At 46.2% G+C, this 19,858-nt stretch overlaps 1 protein-coding gene across 4 annotated transcripts in view; it reads left to right on the top strand.

The window, feature by feature from the left end:
- Nucleotides 1–6,830: 6,830 nt before the first annotated feature.
- The window catches only part of LOC122379281 (catenin alpha-like), a 66,878-nt gene continuing 53,850 nt past the window's right edge, over nt 6,831–19,858 (top strand). Inside the window, exon 1 of one of the 4 annotated variants that reach the window (XM_043361324.1) lies at nt 6,831–6,950. The gene's annotated coding sequence lies outside the window, so the exon portion shown is untranslated. The remainder of the gene's footprint in view (nt 6,951–19,858) is intronic. The other 3 variants (XM_043361332.1, XM_043361335.1, XM_043361333.1) reach the window with 3 other exon arrangements.

The raw sequence follows: 19,858 nt of genomic DNA, 5'->3' as shown, positions 1-19,858 counted from the left end.
TTTCTTAAATTTCTTAAATAACAGGTTTAGGGGCCGATTAGTGCGCAGACACATTCAATTAGCTATTAATAATTGATTACGCAAACATTCAAGATTCTACATCATTCAATTCTAGCCGAAATCATACGGCGCTCCCAGGATTCGAACTCACGACCCTCGGATCCGTAGTCCGATACGCTACCGACTGCGCTACCGAGGACCGCGCGCAGATGACCGGAGAGGCGGATCGCGGGTGCTGGCGTGCAGAGAAATCTTTACCCTGTACGCCGTAGAAGATCGGCTGGGTTTCGTGAAAAATGGTAGAGGAATTGTCGAAAGAAAATTCATCGATCTATCATTTGAGACTAAGAACCATTGATTCCTTCAAAGGTTGACCGAGATATCGCTCGCCGAAAACAAGCCATTTAACATGTAAACCCTATGGGCTGGTAGGAAATGTACGCCGTGGAGCAGCAGTGCTACCAACTAACTTCGGCGGGGGCCGGATGATACCCGATTTTAAGGTCCTTGGTCATTGGTTGACCTTCCAGGGCGGTGTTTCACGGTCGTGCTGACAGCCGCTGACAGCGCATTCCGCGAGCTAAGGTCAGCCTTCGGTAGTGTTGTGGGTATAGGCTTGTTGATGTCTCCATTGAAACCAAAAGTGCCATCAGCGCTGGCAGCGGCTGGCAGCGTGCCGTGAAACACCGCCCAGGTCAGGTCACAGACCCAAAAGACGGGAAAATCAGGACCTGTCAGAACCTCCTAAAGTAAGGCTGTAATACGTTTTGTTTTGTGCTGATCACAAATTTCATGTTAGTTTGGATCATAGATAATGTCTTCATGCGTTTAGACCATGTCGGGGCAGGTCAGGTCAGATCAACCAGTAGGAGTACTTATGGGCGTCCGTATAGCAGGTGTCCACTACCACTGGCAGCTACGTAACATGATACGAAGGCATCAAAACTACTTCGTAAATGTTCAAATGGCTGCAAAATGCTAAATTCAAAATCAGCTAAACGAAACTATCCTAAAAACATGTTAAACTCGGAAAAGTGCACCGAGGTCATCAAAGGTCAATGACCTGACTTGACCGTAAGGTGACATTGGCATCCGCCCTAATGCGTGGGAGCAACATCATATCACATGTTTGAGCGTTTTAAACCACGAAAAGACTATAAAAGCGCGGATAATGTGAGCCGACATACGCCGAATCGCTATTCCGGCCAAACATGGCCTCCAACATGGCCAAACAGTCTCGAGAAATAGGCCACAAGTCAAAGTTCACTTGGGTCAGGGTCATGAAATTTTCAGACTTTGTCACCATGAGGGTACTAAAGTTTCGTCGCGATCGGCTTCATGATACCTTACACGATAACTTCACACGTCGATCGAGAGTTAAAGCATGGATGAAGGAGAACCAGGGGATGAAGGTTCTTTCATCCATGGTTAAAGTGTGCAATAAGAACTTCTTGGGTGAAGACAAGACCAACACTTTTATCAAGCTCACAGATTTTTAATGATACGGTATTTTCTCTCTACCTCCTACGCCCTTCTCACATTCATTTTTCTTAAGTGTTTTTGGGGACAAAAAATATATGTTGTTCCCCTTTCAGGCTTGGGGGCATGACCCCGTGGCCCCCCTGGATCCGCTAGGCCGAAACTAACTAGGTCGTTTTCAAACGGTCTGATATTTCAGGTCATAGTTTGCAAACGGCCGGTGTTTTCAGGTAGTTTCATATGGCCTGACTGGGCCAGGCCGTTTGCAAACGGACCGAATTTTCATACGGCCTGTAACATATATTCAGATTTCGACATCTGTCGTAGCATCAAATGCTGATTTGGCGCACTCAAAAGCCGGAATTGGTCCTTGGATGCCGTAAGGACCCTTTTAAGAAATAAGTGACCCGACTGACCCTTAGAGATTGGCCTGAGCTGTGACCGAAATAAGTCTTTTACCGTTTCGCAGGAAGGGACAAAAAGGTCCCTCATATGCTTCTTGTACAATTACGAAACAAAACAAGTTTTTTTTTCAACGAAAACTCAATGAGTTTTCCTAAAAAATTTATTGCGCATATTCCGTGAATGAAAAGTTGCCGGGTTATGTCAGGTCAGGCTGCCACAGCAAGTTTGTTAACTTGACAGCTCAATCGATATTTATGCAATAAGACCTTCTCGGGTGACGATAAGACATGACGACACTTTATGAAGGAAGCTAGTAAACCCGGTAGTTTCTCCATAGGCGCGGGAACCGGGGGGAGGGGGCAGTGGTGGCAGCTTGCCCCCCCCCCCCCAACTCTGGGGCCGTGCGGGCGGTGCCCCCACAACTTTCAGACAGAATACCTACCGCTCCTTTTTGCAAATGTTTTCTTTTTTGTTGAAAAAGCCAAGGGATGAAAAATAAGTGGCCTAAAACCGTCGAGAAAACTATATTTGGGGGATCCTAGGTTGATCTCTATCATGGTGTGACCTTCCCCCCCCCCCCGTCTAAAAGTAGTTCCCGCGCCCCTGGGTTTCTCTACGCTATTGAATCACGCTGCTGATTCTAGTAAGTATCTACTACACAACCTTCTCACATTAATTTTTCTTCGAGCGTTTTGGGGGGCCAAAAGATATGTTGGCCCCCTCTTTCAGGCTTTTTGGGCCCATGGCCCCGGTGGCCCCCTTGAATCCGCCAGTGGGGGCGGTGCCCCCACAACTTTCAAACGGAATACCGTCCTTTTTTGCAACTGTTTCTTTTTTTTTGTTGAAAAAGCCAAGGGATGAAAAATAAGTGGCCTAAAACCGGTGAGAAAACTAGATTTGGGGGACCCTAGGTTGATCTCTATTATGGTGTGCTCCCCCAGTCTGAAAGTAGTTCCCGCGCCCCTGACTTTCTCTACGCTATTGAATCACGCTGCTGATTCTAGTAGGTATCTACTACGCAACCTTCTCACATTAATTTTTCTCAATTTTTCTCCAAGCGTTTTTGGGGGGGGCCAAAAGATATGTTGGCCCCCCCTTTCAGGCTTTTGGGGGGGCCATGGCCCCGGTGGCCCCCCCCCCCTGGATCCGCCAGTGTCCGCCCCTGCACCAGTATGTACATATAACGCCTTTTTGGGGCGACTAACCCGCGCCCCGTAGGGCTACCGGCGGACCCTACCACCCGTAGGGGGGGGGCGTTTCGGCCCCCCTAAGATCTCGGAAAGTTACCGGCCGATTTTCAAAATTCAAACGGCGTTCGATAGCCCCACCCGGGAACTACCTTGTGACCAAATTTCATTGACCTAGGTCAAACCGATGACGTCACAGGTCAGGTCAAAGGTCAGATTTTCATCGTTCACAGGCATTTCAAGAAATGTGTTGTGAAATCGAGTAAATTGGTAATTTATTGAAAACCATCGATGGTACATTGTTCGTCAAACACATATTTTGCTATCTGAGGTCACTGGTACCAGGTCAGGTCATAGCGAGGTCAGGTCACCGGGGGTCACATTATGAAAGTGTCGTGTGATACATGTTTTATGGTCTATTTTACATGACAAATGCGATTATGTGGGTTAGGTAGCCTTTGGGGCCAGCCTAGGTCACGTTTTGGTGAAGGTCAGGTCAAGGTCAGGTCAAATTAGGTCAAATTTCAAAGTTAATATTTTTGCATAAAATGGGTATCGATTCGATGCAGCTTGTCACGGGGAGTCCAATGGTGGTCTTTGTTTTGCTCTACGAGGTCTAGAATTGCCAAAAATTGAGTTTGAAAATTTGACGTCATCATTTTTGAACAGTTTTTTTCGCTATAACTTGGCCAAAAAACGAGGTATCGATCTGAAATTTGGTATGTAGATAGAAGACGGTAGGTACTATCACATATATTCCGGTTTTTTCGAAAATCAAAAAACTTTTTGGATCTTTCGGCTTATATATCCAAAAAAATGCATTTTTGATTTTTGGGGATCAAAACTCAAAAATTTCAAAAATCCGAGACAGCAGTTTTGTAGCCCTGTCAATTCTACGATAGGCGTTATCACAAGTGTATTCGCGGCCATTGGGGCGACGTAAGAAAAGAAGAAACCAACTGGCCCCAAGAACTTTAAATTATCAGTTAGCATGCACCTTTTCCTTGATGTGTGGAGAATTTACCATTACTTGTTACAGAAAATTGCATTTAAAATCTTCCATTTATGCTTTTTTCATCGTTTGCGAAATATGTTCTTTTACTAAGCTAGAAACACTAATTAGAAATAGTTCCCGCATCATCAAGAACAATAGGGAAGGCTTGAAGTGAATAAAATAATTTAAACGGTTTTGTAATCTATGTGAAGGCACTTCTAAAATTGCCTGTAGAAATATTGAGGGCAAAAGTTCAACTTTTTCACAAGAAGGATGCCTATAAACCTATTTAACTTGTGACAACTCAGCCGGTATTTCGTCGCCTACAGCCCAGCTTTCCCTAGTGACCGATAGAGGCGCTGCTATCGATGTCCGCCCGTGCCGCCTAACGACACCTTTTGTGTCTTGATCATTTTTCTGTATCTTCAAAGCTGTAGGCCTGACAGGTCTTCTTGCGAAGGTCTTTTTTCGGTCGAAAATGACAGAACATGACGTCATTCTGACGTCATTTGTGGCCAACCTATCATAGTCTCTGGAAATTTTTTTGGTCACAATGTGTAAAATCGATGCCCGGAGGGGTCCTGAAAGTTTGGTGGCGATATCTCCAGCCGTTTAGGAGATATCGACCGAAAAGGACAGGGGGGGCCGTTTCGCCCCCCCCCCTACGGGGCGCGGGCTAACGGAGTGAGCGAGAGGGTGGGCCTTGCACTTGCGAAATTGCGAGGGGTACCTCCAACTGACTTGTGCACGGCACCCTACTAACTAACCTGTCTCTAGCGATGTGCCAAATTTGAGCACAATCGGCCCAGCCGTTCTCAAGATCTGGGCCTCGTTTCATAAAGCGAGTCCGTAACTTACGCCGGTTTTTGGCATTGTATTGCAAGTGCATGTGAAGCGATGACGATAGCTTGAATCGTTGAATTTATTCATCTGGCAAGCAAGAACAGAAGGAGGAAGGGCAAATAAATTTATTGCTTCACATGCGCTTGCAATACAAGCCCAAAAACTGGCGTAAGTTACGGACTCGCTTTATGAAACGAGGCCCTGGAAGCGGTACCCTGCACGTGCGGCGTGCGCACGTGCAAAATGGGTCCCAACTGACTCGTGCCCGGCACCCTACTAGCTAGTAGCTGGTCCACATGGTGTGTCAAAAGTGGAAATAGCCGCCCGGCTTTAGTTCGCCAGCCTTGTCAATAGATGGCAGTACCACAATATGGGCAGCGGATGGTGCAATTGACGTCAAATTTTCGTTATCTGCTAAGAATTGAATGGCGGATCTTTTCATGCAAGAATCAAGTAAATCGGTCCACAACTTTTCTAGCAACAGAGATATGAAGTCAAACACCCTGCCAGAGCGGCGGCGCGGCGGCCGGCGGCAGCCGTTACGCGCCGCCTGGAAGACTGGCGGCGCTGAACGGTTCCAACTTGGCACTACACTAAAACTGTTAACTGCTTGGAATGGTTATTAAAGCAAAATTTTCATTCAAGTGAGGAATAACCAAGGGCAGGAAGTGTGTATGCTTGTGTGCGTACTATGTAAGCCAAGAAACTGCATTAGCAGATACTCGCTAATATTAGATCCAGCCAAGTCCAAACGCATTCCAGGTGATGTGTTTCTGATGGATCAGCAATATCTATCGTTCGAGGGCGGATACAGTTTTAACAATACAAAAAATATTTTTGCACAGCTCTATTCTTTGAATAATTCTCTTCAACGCCCCATTCCTAGTTAAGCGAATTAGCCTACCCTGGTTGAATAAATAAGGCGATTTCGCCACAAGGTCGGGGAAAACCGACCGAAAACGGCCGCGCTCAACGTTAATTTGGGTATGCAGACTCTTAAAAACTCGCATTGGGCGGGTAGGGTTTCCCAGGTATTGGCTCCAAAACACCGTATTCGGCTCCCGAATACGTCCAAGTGACCCGCCTCGTTCCTAGTTAAGCTCTAATTAGATCAAGTGACTCATAGGGAGCGAAAAAGCGACAAAAAGCATGAATTTCCCTATGGCGGCGGGCTGCCGGGTTGCCAGACGGCGCACCGGCTCTTGCACCGGCTATTTCCACTTTTGACACACCATGCTAACCGTGTACCAACTTTGAGCGCCATCGGTCCAGCCGTTCTCGAGACAGAGGCGGATCCAGCTCAGAGTTTTTTTTTGAGGGGGGAGGGGGCAAACCATAACAATTTATCGATTCTTTCCATGCATCGTCCATAGGTGTAATGTTAAAATTATGCCGTTTGGGGGGGGCATATGCCCATTTTGCCCCCCCCCCCTGGATCCGCCACTGTCTCGAGATCTGGAAACGACCTCTGCACTTGCGCACCGCGCAGGTGCAGCAGCACCCCAACTCTGGCAGTCAGGGGACCTCCTATTCATCCAGGGGGCCTCCTGTTTTCCGGGGGGCCTCGTTACTTGTTCAGGGGGCCTCCTATTTGTCCAGGGGACCTCCCATTTGTCCAACAGGGCCTCCTAATTGTCCAAGGGGCCTCCTATTTATACAGAGAACCTTCTATATGAACAACGGACCTCCATTTGTAAAGTAGCTGGTGCGTCTCGGGGGCCTCAGCTATTGGGGTCCCAGACTCCCAAAATAAGAATTGGGGTCCCAAATGTTTGCATTGGGGTCCCACATATTGGGACCTCGAAAGTAGGTATACAAAGTTACACCCATGCTTTGGCTTGTCTGACCACCTCGTCTGACCTTAACAATTATTTAGTGATCAAGACTTTTGTATTTATTACATTCATGGCGCATTTTAGACTGTTGAGACGCAGCTGAAAACAAATGCTCAATCTCTTTTCATTGATCTTGTTTTTCATTTTGGCTCCAAATCAAGGTCATCAACGGGTCAGCTCCGCCTCCGGGGGTTGCCCTAGCAACAGGTATTTACATAATTTATGAATAAAAGTAGGTAGGTACCTGCGCACCTGACATTTGATTTGATCATGATTCAGATTGGCACAGGATGAGCAAGCTTGAGCTTGAGCTGAAGTTTGCGTAGAGGCTTCATTTGAGGGTGTTTTCGAAAGCTATGTTTTGACTTGCAATTTAACACATTTTTATTACCCAGGTCTGAGGTCATGGCCATTTTAGTCTGTACGTATGCTCTGACATCAAGCTTAACCTGGGCACCTGAGTGTTGTTTGCTGCCAGTCGGGTCAGGATGGTTGGGGTCGTAATCACATGGTGTCAATGGTGAGGACCAAGACGTGAGGACTGGACTTGGAGTCCTGAGTTGATGCGTCTTGGTTTAGTTCAAAGCAGCATGTCCCTGATGACTAATTAGGTAGTTGAAGAAATTCAAGTTATGGATGCTACAATGCCTTAAATGGCATGAATTTAAAAAATATAAGAAATTAAAATTAAAAATAACGATACCTACCTCAGTGTTCCATTTTTAAAAGAATTTTGGGCAAAAATAACCCCAAATAAAAAATATTTTCTGCCCAATCAATAATCAGAAAACATGGCATTGTTTCATCTTTGAAAATAATGCTCGCTTCATGCACCCTATCATTTAGTAGTTAAGCAATAATTCTGCACTGAATTTAGCATTATTTCCATCATCCTTTTCCACTTCAATTTCAGTCACTGTTAAAAGCATGTACAGCTAGGCATCATTGTTGAAAAAAATACCATAGGTATAGCATAGGCTTCTTTTTTCTCATCCAAATATTTTTCCGCCATTGGTACACCAAACCAAAACCAAATTTTAGAACGCTGTGGCACCTACCAGCTACCTTTTTCGGCATATGTGTAGATGGAGTATGGTTGGTAAGTTGGTAGGCTGTAGGTTGGTAGGTTCTTAGGTTATAGGTTTTAGGTTTTTTTTGTAGGTTGTAGGATCTAGGTTTGTAGGATGTAGGTTGGTAGGTTCAAGAATCAAGGTTGTAGTTCAGTAAGTTAGGTTAGGTCAGGTTAGATTGTTTTTTATCTTCACTCTACTTCATCTACATGGTTACCTACCCCTTTTTCTTTGCTGAACTGCAAGGAACCAGCAATTCAACACATTTTTCTGTTGTAAAACAATTGTGTCAAGCCCTAACACTAGTGTTAAAATTTCCATACAATCATCTTTTGAATAAGGCAGCTATTGCAAAGGTAGATAAACAGCTGATGTTTTGTCAGGGACTATACTACCTTCCTCAACTTAGTTTTTTTTTCTCTACAGTTCTGAGTTTTTACCTGTAAAATGATCAGTAAAGAAATTGATCAATATTTACAAGAGAAGTTATGTTTTTTAAATATTCTTTTAGGTGTAGGAAGAACTATTTTCCATGTTTGGTTAAGGCTAGACAGTGTTTGCAGCAGAAGCTGATTGCACATAAGCCAATCATACTTCCTAGCTCCACCATTTGGGTACTGATTGGCTGATGATTGGCCTCTGCCATAGGTGGCTGCATTCTTGGCATTCTTCTGCAAGGGAAACATTTCTTCATAAAGGAATGTGTGGTGAGCCAGGCCTTCTAGCGCATGCAGTCATTTCAAGACTCAGATCATGCACATGCGTTGCTTCATAACTTTGGCTTTATTCAACAAAAAGGCAAGCACCATACCTGCAACAAAAAGCATGTGTCTCAAGCATTTACAAAGCAGCGTTGCACAGCGCAAACAAACACATAAATACACCACATTCTCCCCGTGTTACAGAGAAGACGCAACAAACAGCATACAATTAAAACGACAGTCGACCCAAGCCCAGCGCAACATGCGGCGGTATTATTTCGCGCGATGTCCCAATCTAGAGGTCTAGACGGTCGGGAGCCCTACGAACACGAGAGGATCTACGTAAAGTGGGCGGATCAAGAGGTTGATCCGCAGAACGCGACTGAACGATCTGTGACGGCTCGGGGGGGGGGGGGACGCCCGGCCATGAGACTCCTGAGCACCCCTGTCCTGATTCGCTGCTGTCTGTGGCTCGCGAGGAAACTCAACGGGACCAGAGGCAACAGGGCTAGCAGCTTCGGTGCCGCCCTCATCAGCACTCCTATCAGACAGTGGAGCAGCATCACCACGAGGAGCCAAGTCACGCACAGACACAGTGGACTCCTTCCCATCCCGGAAACGAACATGAGCAAACCGAGGATTCGCCTCGAGCAACTCCACCTCTTCTACCAGAGGATCGTACTTCGAATGACGAACATGCCGCCTCAGTAGCACGGGCCCCCCTGAGGCCAGCCACGAGGGGACAGAGCAGCCACTCGTAGAGCGACGGCTGTACGCAAACAGACGCTCATGCGGAGTGACGTTGGTAGATGTGCAGAGCAGTGATCGAATGGAGTGCAGGGCGCCTTGTAGGACCATCTCCCACCGCTGTACTGGGAGACCATGGGATCTTAACCCGCGCCCTGGTGGGGTCTGTTTATAACGCGACCTGGTGGGGGGCTATTTTTGCCCCCCTCGTATCTCCGAAACTACTGGACGGATCCGCAAAATTCAAACGGCGTTCGAAAGGCCTGTCAAATTTGTTGAGGGAAACCAAATTTCATTGACCTCGGGGTCACCGATGACGTCACAGGTCAGGTCAAAGATGAAATGTTTCACCGTTCACGGGTCTTCTAGGGAATGCGCTATAACACCGAGGAAAACGCATTTTGTCGAGAATCAGCGATAGGGCGTCAGTTGCCTAGTAAATATGTTGCTATTAGAGGTCACTGACAATACCAGGTCTGGTCACAGGTCAGGTCACCAAGGGTCACAGGTCAGGTCACATGAGCCCAACTTTACTAAGGTTGTGTGATGCATGTTTTATGGCCAATTTTTCATTTCCAACTCAATGGTGTTGGTTATAAGACTATCAGGTACGGATTAGGTCACTTTCTGGTGAAGATCAGGTCAAGGTCAGGTCAAGGTCAGGCCAAAAAAGGTCAAATTTTAAAGTTGATAGTTTTGCATAAAATGGGTATTGATTCGATGCAGCTCGTCACGGGGAGTCTAATGGTGGTCTTTTTTTTGCGCTACGGGGTCTAGAATTGCTAAAAATTGAGCTTGAAAATTTGACATCATCAATTTTGAACATTTTTTTCGCTATAACTTCGCCAAAAAAAAGAGGTATCAATCTCAAATTTGGTATGTGGATGGGAGGCGGTAAGGACTATCACATATATTCCGGTTTTTGGCGGCCTTTTTGCGAAATTCAAAAAACTTTTTGGATTTTTCGATTTTTATATCAAAAAAATATTTTTTGATTTTTAGGGGTCAAAATCCAAAAATTTCGAAACTCCGAAATAGCAGTTTTGTAGCCCTGTCGATTCTACAGCTTTTATGTCTGTATCATTTTTCTGTATTTGCAAAGCTATAGGCCTGACAGCTCTTCCCGCGAAACCCTTTTTTGGGTCGAAAACGGCAGAACATGACGTCACTCTGACGTCATTTCCGGCCAACCTATCATAGTCTTTGGAAAATTTTTGGTCACAATGTGTAAAATTGATGTCCGGGAGGGTACTGAAAGTTTGGTGACGATCGGCGCAGCGGTTCTGGAGATATATCGAAAAGTCTGGAGGGGGGGGGGGGGGTGGCAAAAATAGCCCCCCCCCACCAGGTCGCGGGTTAACCCGCGAGTTGCTGGGGGGGAGCGTTAAACGCCGCCACTTTTTTCGCCGGGCCATAGTATAAAAACGGCGCGCCGCAGGCGCGCCAAATTTTGGGTTCCTGTAGAGAATTGATTGAAGTTTATTTTGACAAAGTTTTAAAAAAATCGATCGGAAAATTTTTGAGATATCGAGGTTTTAGTGACGTCATGATTTCTGAGTTTTCGACCAAAAACGGCATATGTTCAAAAAATCATATAAAATCACAGAATAGACATACAGACATGCCGTAAACGCCATTAGACTGCCAATACCATGAACAATCAAATAGCTATCTTCGATTATTGATTATCGTTCCGCATTTTTCAAAATCTTGAACTGAATCTCGGCAATTTCTCGTGACTACTTCACCACCATGGTACATGCATTTTTTGAATTTAACTTTTTGAGCCAAACACGTACACATATGATAGAATGAATGTCACCATCGTGTTCTACGCCCCAAATTACCCATAAAACATGTGTCACAGGCTGCGAATATCAGTTTTGATTTTCGGGGATATTTGCCTACCCGGTTGACTTGACCTTGACCCTGACCTATGCTTGACTGACCTCTACATGGAGCTGACACTCTTGTAGGCCTTATATGATGGATTGTGCACCGTTTTTACAGAGTTTATGACGAGAGGCGCCAATTGCGAAGTCCTGAAGTCCATGCTACTGAAAGCCCGATTTCAGGTGTTTGACCTGACCTTGACCCCACCTGTGACCTCAAAATTCAACTTTAAAGTACTCATCTGAAGCGTCTCGTCGCGTTCTTTCGTTTGCCGCCTCGTGCGTTTCGCTGCGCCTTTTGGTTCTCGACTTATCGGCGTGGGGCGTTTAACGCCCCCCCCCCCAGCAAACGGTGGGTGGCGAAATACCCCAGCAACTGCCGGGTTAAAGCGAGAGTAACTGCCTTCCATATTACGCCGTTGTATCTCTCACACTGGCCGTTACCGCGGGGGTTGTACGGTGTAGTGCAGCTGGAAGCGATGCCGCGACTAGTGAGGAACTGACGCAACTCAGCTGATATAAGGGCTGCACCCCTGTCCGAATGAATGTAGGCTGGCATGCCAAAGATCGCAAATAACTGATTTAGGCACGAGATGACCGTGGGGGTCGTCATGTCCGCGCACGGAAACGCGAAAGGGAAGCGTGAGAACTCGTCGACGACAGTAAATAGATAGCGATTGCGAGAGGATGTCGGAAGAGGACCCTTGAAATCTATACTGAGACTCTCAAAGGGTTGGGTGGCCTTGATCAGATGAGCTTGAGGCGGACGGTAAAACCTCGGTTTGCACTCGGCGCAAGCTTGACACGAAGAAGTGACACGTCTAACATCATCCACGGAGAACGGCAGGTTGCGAGAGCGGATAAAATGTATCATCCGGGTGACGCCAGGGCGGCAGAGAGAGTTGTGGAGCTCCACCAGGGTATCTGAGCTGACCGTCGCACAGTACGCTCTGGAGAAGGCGTCAGCTGGGAGGTTTTCTACCCCTCGACGGTACTGAATGTCAAAACTGTAGCACGCGAGCTCCATCCTCCATCGCTGGATCTTGTCGTTCTTGATTTTTCCAACGTGCTTGGCGTTGAACATGAAGGACACTGATTTCTGATCCGTTACCAGAGTGAAGTGGCGTCCAGTGAGATAGTATCTCCACTTGCGGAGGGCCTCCATGATAGCGTATGCTTCCTTTTCCACCGCAGAGTGTTTTTGCTCGCTTGAGTTCAGCGTCCTAGAGAAGAACGCTACGGGTCTTCCTGCCTGGTTCAGGGTAGCAGCAATTGCCCCATCAGACGCATCAGTTTCAACCACGAACGGAGCGTCTTCATCGATCGAATGCACAGTGGCCTTCTCGATCTCATCCTTCAGTAGGTTGAACGCACGTTCAGCCTCTTCGTCGAGAGGGAAGGTAGAGGCTCGAGCGATGGGTCCCACCTTTGCAGAGTAGTTCGGGATCCACTGGGCGTAGTAGGAGAACATCCCAAGAGCGCGCCGCAGTGAGCCCAAGCTGCTTGGAAGAGAAAGCTCCCGGAGAGGCCGGAGACGCTCAGGGTCCGGCTTGATTTCGCCATGCGAAACGGAGTACCCAAGCAGGGTCACTGAAGCAGCAGAGAACAGACACTTGTCAAGATTCAGAGTCAGGCCATGCTTCTTCGCAGCCTCCATGAACCTACTCAGGTTATAGTCATGCTCCTCCTGGCTGTTGCCACAGATGGTGATGTCGTCTAGATATGCGAACGTGTCTGAGAGGCCATTGTCCTTGATGAACTGATCCATGATGCGCTGAAAGCAGGCCACCCCATTTGTGACACCAAATGGAATCCTGCGGAACTGGTACAGCTGTTTGCAGGACTCGAATGCCGTATACGGTCTGTCCTCGGGGCGGATCGGAACCTGATGATAGGCAGACTTGAGGTCTACTGTGCTGTACAGATTGTACTGGGCCACTTGATTTACCAGCTCAGAGATTTTGGGCAATGGATACGCATCGAACTGCGTGAAGCGGTTGATCGTCTGGGAATAATCAACCACCATCCTCTTCTTATGCCTCTCGTTTGTAGTCACCACTACCTGGGCCCTCCAAGGAGAGGTGCTGGGTTCGATGATTCCTTCAGCGAGCAGCCTCCTGGTTTCCTCTTCAATGAACCGTCTGTCAGGGGCGCTATATTGCCTGGATTTGATTGCAACCGGCTTGCAGTCTGTTGAGAGGTTGGCAAACAGCGAAGGCGGGGGAACAGAGAGGGTCGCCAGTCCGCAGACACTGAGTGGCGGTTTCTGTCCTCCGAACTGAACTGTCGCACTGCTGTGCTGTCGCATAAATCCTGTCCCAAGATGAGGTCACAGCACAGGGTTGGTTGGACTGACAGTCTTACAGCCGGATACATGTGACCGTGGAGAGTAAGGTCAACAAGGCAGTAGCCGAGTGTTTGAGTCGAAAGTGCGGTGGAGGCCATAGACACAGTGTTTGACTGAGGGGGCACATTCAAGCTGTGTTCATTAACAAGAGACTGGCATATAAAACTCTCAGAGCTGCCGGTATCCAGCAGTGCGCTCGCCTTATGACCATCAACACAAACATTGACAGTGGCGTCTGACAGAACACCAGCGGAAGCAGAAGATACAGCAGACAGCACAGGGCCACTGAAGACGGCTGATGTCACGCTCTGGGGGGTGCGACAAACTTTTGCGAAATGCCCTCGTTTCCCACACTTAACGCACACAGCAGAGCGAGCAGGGCAAGCACGGCGAAGATGATGCTTGTTACCACAGAAAAAAAACATGATTCGACAGTAGCAGAGGGCTGCGGGGCATGCCGATCATCAGGTCTCTCACGTTGCACCCCGTCAGACACACCACACCCGGCATCCACCCCAGCCCCAGAGTTCATGTTCGCAGTGGCTGCGCTCAGGGGGGCGACTGGGGTCAGGTACGAGTCAGAGCTCCTCTGCGCCTGTTCCAGAGCCCTTGCCTGGTCAAACGCAGTCTGAAGATCAAGTGACTTGTTCTCGAGGAGCCTCTGGCGGATGATCGGTGAGGTCAAGCCGCTGATGAAGGCATCTCGAACAGACTCTTCACGATACTTCTCAGCTGTCACAGACTTGTAGTTGCAGTCCTTGCTCAGCAGTTTCAGAGCCTGCAAGTACTCATCCAGTGTTTCCCTAGGCTGCTGGTGGCGACTTGCCAGCATGTGTCGGGCATACACTTCATTCTTGGGTTTCACATACAAATTCTCCAGTACTTCCACAGCAGATTCATAGTCCACACAGTCCACTATGTACTCATAAACACGAGGTGCCACAAAGTTAATCAAAATGTCCAACTTGTTCGGATTATGTTCCTGTACAGCATCCAGAAAAGTGCTGAAAGTACGGAACCAGTGCTTCCATTCCCCAGCAGCACTGCTTGAGTTGGGGTTACAGTCGAACCGCTCTGGACGAAGGAACTTGTCCATGCTGAGTTTTCTTTTTTGTTGAATAAATTGTGGTGAGCCAGGCCTTCTAGCGCATGCAGTAATTTCAAGACTCAGATCATGCACATGCGCTGCTTCATAACTTTGGCTTTATTCAACAAAAAGGCAAGCACCATACCTGCAACAAAAAGCATGCGTCTCAAGCATTTACAAAGCAGCGTTGCACAGCGCAAGCAAACACATAAACATGTACCACAGAATGCTTTCAGAATGAGAAATGAGATAGGTATCTTTGCCTGGGATGACCGCTGGGCCATAAAAGCTCATGATATGTGCTAATCTCAGCTCAAGCTACAAAACTGCTATTTCAGTTCCAAAGCCCATGTTAAATGGTATATTTCCTTAATTTTATAAGATCACTTGTCAACTCAGTAGTCACTGTCACAGTGCTGTTAAGAAAAATTAGGCCAGATTGGGCTTGTTTGTGTCTGTTGTGCTAACTACCAAACCAAATGCCAATTATCGAGTCCTAACGTTGCTTTTGCAACTGCAACAGTCATAAGTTATAACTGGCAACACCATCACAATCCTACTTGAGCAGCTTGTGAATTCAGGTTACATTATCACCAGTAAAACGCCTTTTGGGCGAAGAACGAGCGAGCGAGATAGTGAGCCCTGCACGTGCGGAAGGGCGAGAGGGTACTTCCAACGGGCACCCTTCTAACCGGTCGCTAGCGGTGTACCAAATTTGAACGCAATCGGCCCAGCCGCTCCTGAGATCTGGAAGCGGCATTCTGCACGTGCGCACGTGCAAACGGGGTCCAAAATGACTTTTGCACGGCACCCTACTAACCGGTCCCCAACCGTGTACCAAATTTGAGCGCAATCGGCCCAGCCGTTCTCGAGATCTGGAAACGCCCCCTGCACGTGCGCACGTGCAGTAGCACCCTAACCACAACACATGGGAATGCATTGCCTGGTGGGTGCCTACCTGTATGCCAAGTTTCAGCGAAATCGCCCCAGTAATTACTGAGTTACTGAAATGGGAACAAATTTGGCACCTCTTATTGTTGTATTTTGCACGTGCAGTGGGGGTCACTCACATAGATGAAGAGTATCCGACCTTTGGTAGAAGGGATGCAGCTACCCTATAAAAATGACCGCAAGACAATCGCTCAAGCCGCTGCTGAGATATGGGCCTCTCAAAATCATTACTTTTGCAAAACTGCTTGAACACCCTTGACTTTTCACGTGGCACGTGCCACGGCGGTCGCTGAGATGTATCAAAAGTAGTCAATTACGGGGTAGAAGGGATGGGGCTACCCAGCAAAAAAGACCGCAGGCCATTCGGTCCAGCGGTTGCTGAGATATAAGCCTCTCAAAAGCGTTACAGGCCGGGCCGGGTCGGGCCGGGCCGGGCCGCTCATACTGAGATTTTTCCGTTATATTGAAAAGACTCACTTCGCTCGCTGCGCTCGCTCGCTCGTAATGATATCTGAGAGTTTAGCTCTAGACGACTCTAAACAACTCACAATACTATAGCTGCAGACGATTGTACGATATTTAGACCTACAGCTGTAGACGATAAGAAGATGAAGGGAGGGATGACCACTGACCAGTGGAAAATGGGAGGAGGCATGTGTGACATTTGGCCAGAATTTGTGAAAATGTGTTGTTTTCCTTTCCAAGAAATGCTTCGAGAAAAAAATCAGTGAATTGCACTGCAACATTTGTATGAGGAAGCAAAACATGGACATTTTTTAAATTCTTAAATCAACTTGTGGAATATGCTCTCAGCACCCAGCAGCATGCAATACTGAATTCACCTTTTCTGGATCTTCCAAAACATTACCCGGTGATCTGATTGAAGTGATGACTTGATGCCAAAGGCCATCAGTAAGGTTTTACTTTGACAGCAGTTGGTGCAGAAGCTAAGGGACACACCGAACAGTTCCTTGGTATAGGAATGTAAGCTACAGCGACAGGAGTCAAACAATTACAAGCAAATGCTTATACTTTTTTAGAAAATTATTATTAGTTTTACTTTTTCATGCGTGGCTGAGTGGTTTTCTGTTACTACATGAGAGAGGCCATTATCTGTTAGAATGTGTGGTATCTTCTTGTAAATGACTGTCGTATTTCACAGGGCTGACAAGTATCTCCCCATCACTGATTTTGTACAGTAAATTCTGTGAATAACTAATCAGCCTTTACTGTTGTACATTTTGGTGGCTCATACATACTATCTGACATACTGCTTGTGTCATCACCATCGATACATGGCTGAAGCACATCCCGGATGTCAAGTTCTCTGCTTTTTCGTGGCTCAGTTCTCAGACAATCATCTGAGAATGTGCATTCATCACACGGTCCTGTTTTACCAGGTACCTATCCATACCAATAGTGTATATGTTGGTTCAAACTTCAAACTACTAATGGTGTTCATTCAACCATTGCATCGTAGTACAATGTAGATATAGATGATTCTTCATATCTCCTAGTGGAAGGTATATATAATTATGCATGGGTCTGCCGGGAAGATGAAACATTATCAGCACGAGTGAAAAGATGGCACGAGTGCTGATAATTTTTCATCTTCCCTGCAGACCCATGCACAATTTTATCTCTTACACACTATTAGTTGCTATAAATTCTTTAATTCTTTAATTCTATAAACTCAAAAACAGGTGATCTTGTCCCGGCCGGGAAAAGATTAAAGGCCGCCGTCCACTATGGGGAACGCTTGCGGTCCGTACGGAATTTAGCACAGAGCCCTATGGGCGCATCCGGTCCGTACGGAAATCGTGTGCGCTCCGTGCGGACCGCATCCGAACGGCAATCAGCTGTTGATTTTCCGTCAGCTCTCCGCAAGCGTTTCGGAAGCGGTTGCTACGGAAACGAAATAACAAAGTCCGACATGTTAAGCTTTTCTGCGGAGAACGCAGGCGGAACGGACGCGGACAGGTACAATCTTCCGTCTTCGAGTTTTCAATTGCAATTTTAAGAAATAATTTCAACTCTTTTAAGATGAAGTAAGTAAACATAATCTCCTTGACATGGCAGCACCATGTTATGCTAGTAAATTGATATATTTTCTTTAGTAATAACTGATAATTGCTCTTCACAAAGTGTTAGCAAGTGTCCGTGAGCTTTCCGTCTGCGGTCCGGATGCGGTCAGCGTGCGGCGATATTCCTGACGCAAGATTACTTACCTCAAGTGATCTTTTCCCGGACGGGGAAAGATGAACTTGCCACGAATGGGTTCATTACGATTTATCCTCGTGTCTTTGGCCAACGGATCTTTCGATTCGGTGTGTAAGAAAAGGATATCTTTTCCAAGCGGGTTACTGAAAAACCGAGCGACGAAGGAGCGAGGTTTTCTGGAACACGCGAGGAAAAGATATCCGATCTTCCACGAGTGAGCCATGAGGAATCATATATCTTTCTATGTAGAGGTTTATTCACAATTCATTTAAAATGTTATATTCCTATGTATTAATTTATGATAAATATATTTAGATTAGTTTGTTTTTTATTCATCAGTTTATTACTAACGGCCATCAAAAAAAGTTGCGGCTATTGACGCTTCACAACTTGAACTCTTGATTTTTGGCTGTGAATCCTCGATAGTCGATACGTTATCTTTGCTTCTCAGACAGATGCAAAGGTAACAAATTCTTACTTTTGCATCTCAGAGGTCAGGTGCGGGATAGAATAATCCCTGTACTGTAGACCCATTTGGAAATAAACCTCTACTAGAAAGATAAGCTCATCTGTGATAGGTACTTTATTATCATGTACTGAACGTAGAATAGTTTTAGCTTCGGTTGACACCAGTGTACTCCTCCATGTCATGTCATGTCATTGTTTCAAGCCTCGGCATGTGATTTTCTACCCCTTTTTTGCATCTTCGTCGCATGTGAAAGTGTAAGCCGAATAGCTCTGACGGTTCTGACCCTTCCGATTAGGGTAATAGTTTGTCGTTGTACTCCCAAGACCAGGCCCTAAACTACTATTGTTTAGTGCCGAGGCTTACGTCACCGTTTCATTTCTCATTAGTCTGAAACTTCGTTTTAACTATTATGAGCAAAAAAAAAATGTTCATTGTCATTGTGTACAAATAAAACCACCATTGCGTTCCATAAGCGATTATTTGCCAACCGTTTTACGACCGAAATTGGCATTGCCTTCGTTAATCCGCGCCGGGCCGGTGCTCGGCGCCAATCGCGCTGGGCCGGGAATGTTTCACCCCCCCCCCCGGGGGGAGGGGTGAATTGAGGGGGGCCCCCTCAATCTAACTGGGCTCCCGGATCACGTAGCGATACGCGGTAAGCTGCATTTGAAAGAGCGTCAAAATCACGAAGAAAGTACTCGGTCATTTTTGGGTCAGATGAAACGTCAGGTCGCTAGAGGTCATCAAAGGTCACATTTTGCCTTTTCAACTTTTTTACCCATCGAGGTACCTACAACTCCGGAACGAATAATACTACATCGCCTCGGAAAAGCGCATTCGATAGCTCTTTTAACGTTCTTTCTGGAGTAAGAGCTCTCATATTTGACCTAAGTCAACGGTTTAGCCTGCAGAGAGCAAACATTCATGAAATTTTTGTTTTTACTTAAAGGGACCCTCCCACCTTCAAAAAAGTTAATGAATTGGCATGAAAGTGATGTCCCTTGGTTCAGAAAGAGCGAAAACGAATATCTACCAAATTTCACCGAAAAATATTCACTGGTTTTCAAGATATTAGGCTTTTACTTTTGTTTACTTTTTGGGATCTCCCCTGTTACTAGCGACTTTATTTGGAAGCAATAATTTGGCAGCCTTAAAGGGAGATAATGAGCTTTCTTTTTTCTTAAATAAAAATTACTCGACATCTATACTATTTCTACTGTAGTTTCTATAAAATATGAAAATTTCCTAGCACATTTTTGTACGTGAAAAAGGTTTTTATTTTTGCAAAAAAGAAGCAGTACTTGCATTACTTGTAACACCCACCGAAATGCGTTGTCCTCTATAAAAAAGTCGCAGTATATGGCGCTTTTGTTTCAAACAGCGACGCTTGGGTTTTTGTTTATGTTATCGCCTTGTCGTTGCTTGGTTGTAAGGATTCTAATTTGAATTAGAGTTAATTCGGTTTAGAATTAATTAGATTATAATTCGGGGGTACATAGTGCCTAGAGAAATGACACCAAATTGTAAAAGTTGTTTACATTATTTTGCGCCACAAATGAACGGCATGCGCCAGAAACGCAGCCAAATCTTGCGATTGCGACTACGAAATTCATTATTTTGGCGTCAGAGCC

This window comes from Amphibalanus amphitrite, unplaced genomic scaffold (assembly GCF_019059575.1).
Source record: "Amphibalanus amphitrite isolate SeventyFive unplaced genomic scaffold, NRLGWU_Aamphi_draft 000074F_arrow, whole genome shotgun sequence".
Lineage (NCBI taxonomy): Eukaryota > Metazoa > Arthropoda > Thecostraca > Balanomorpha > Balanidae > Amphibalanus > Amphibalanus amphitrite.
The sequence above is the reverse complement of the archived record's forward strand: the minus strand, read 5'-3'. Positions and strand labels throughout refer to the sequence as shown.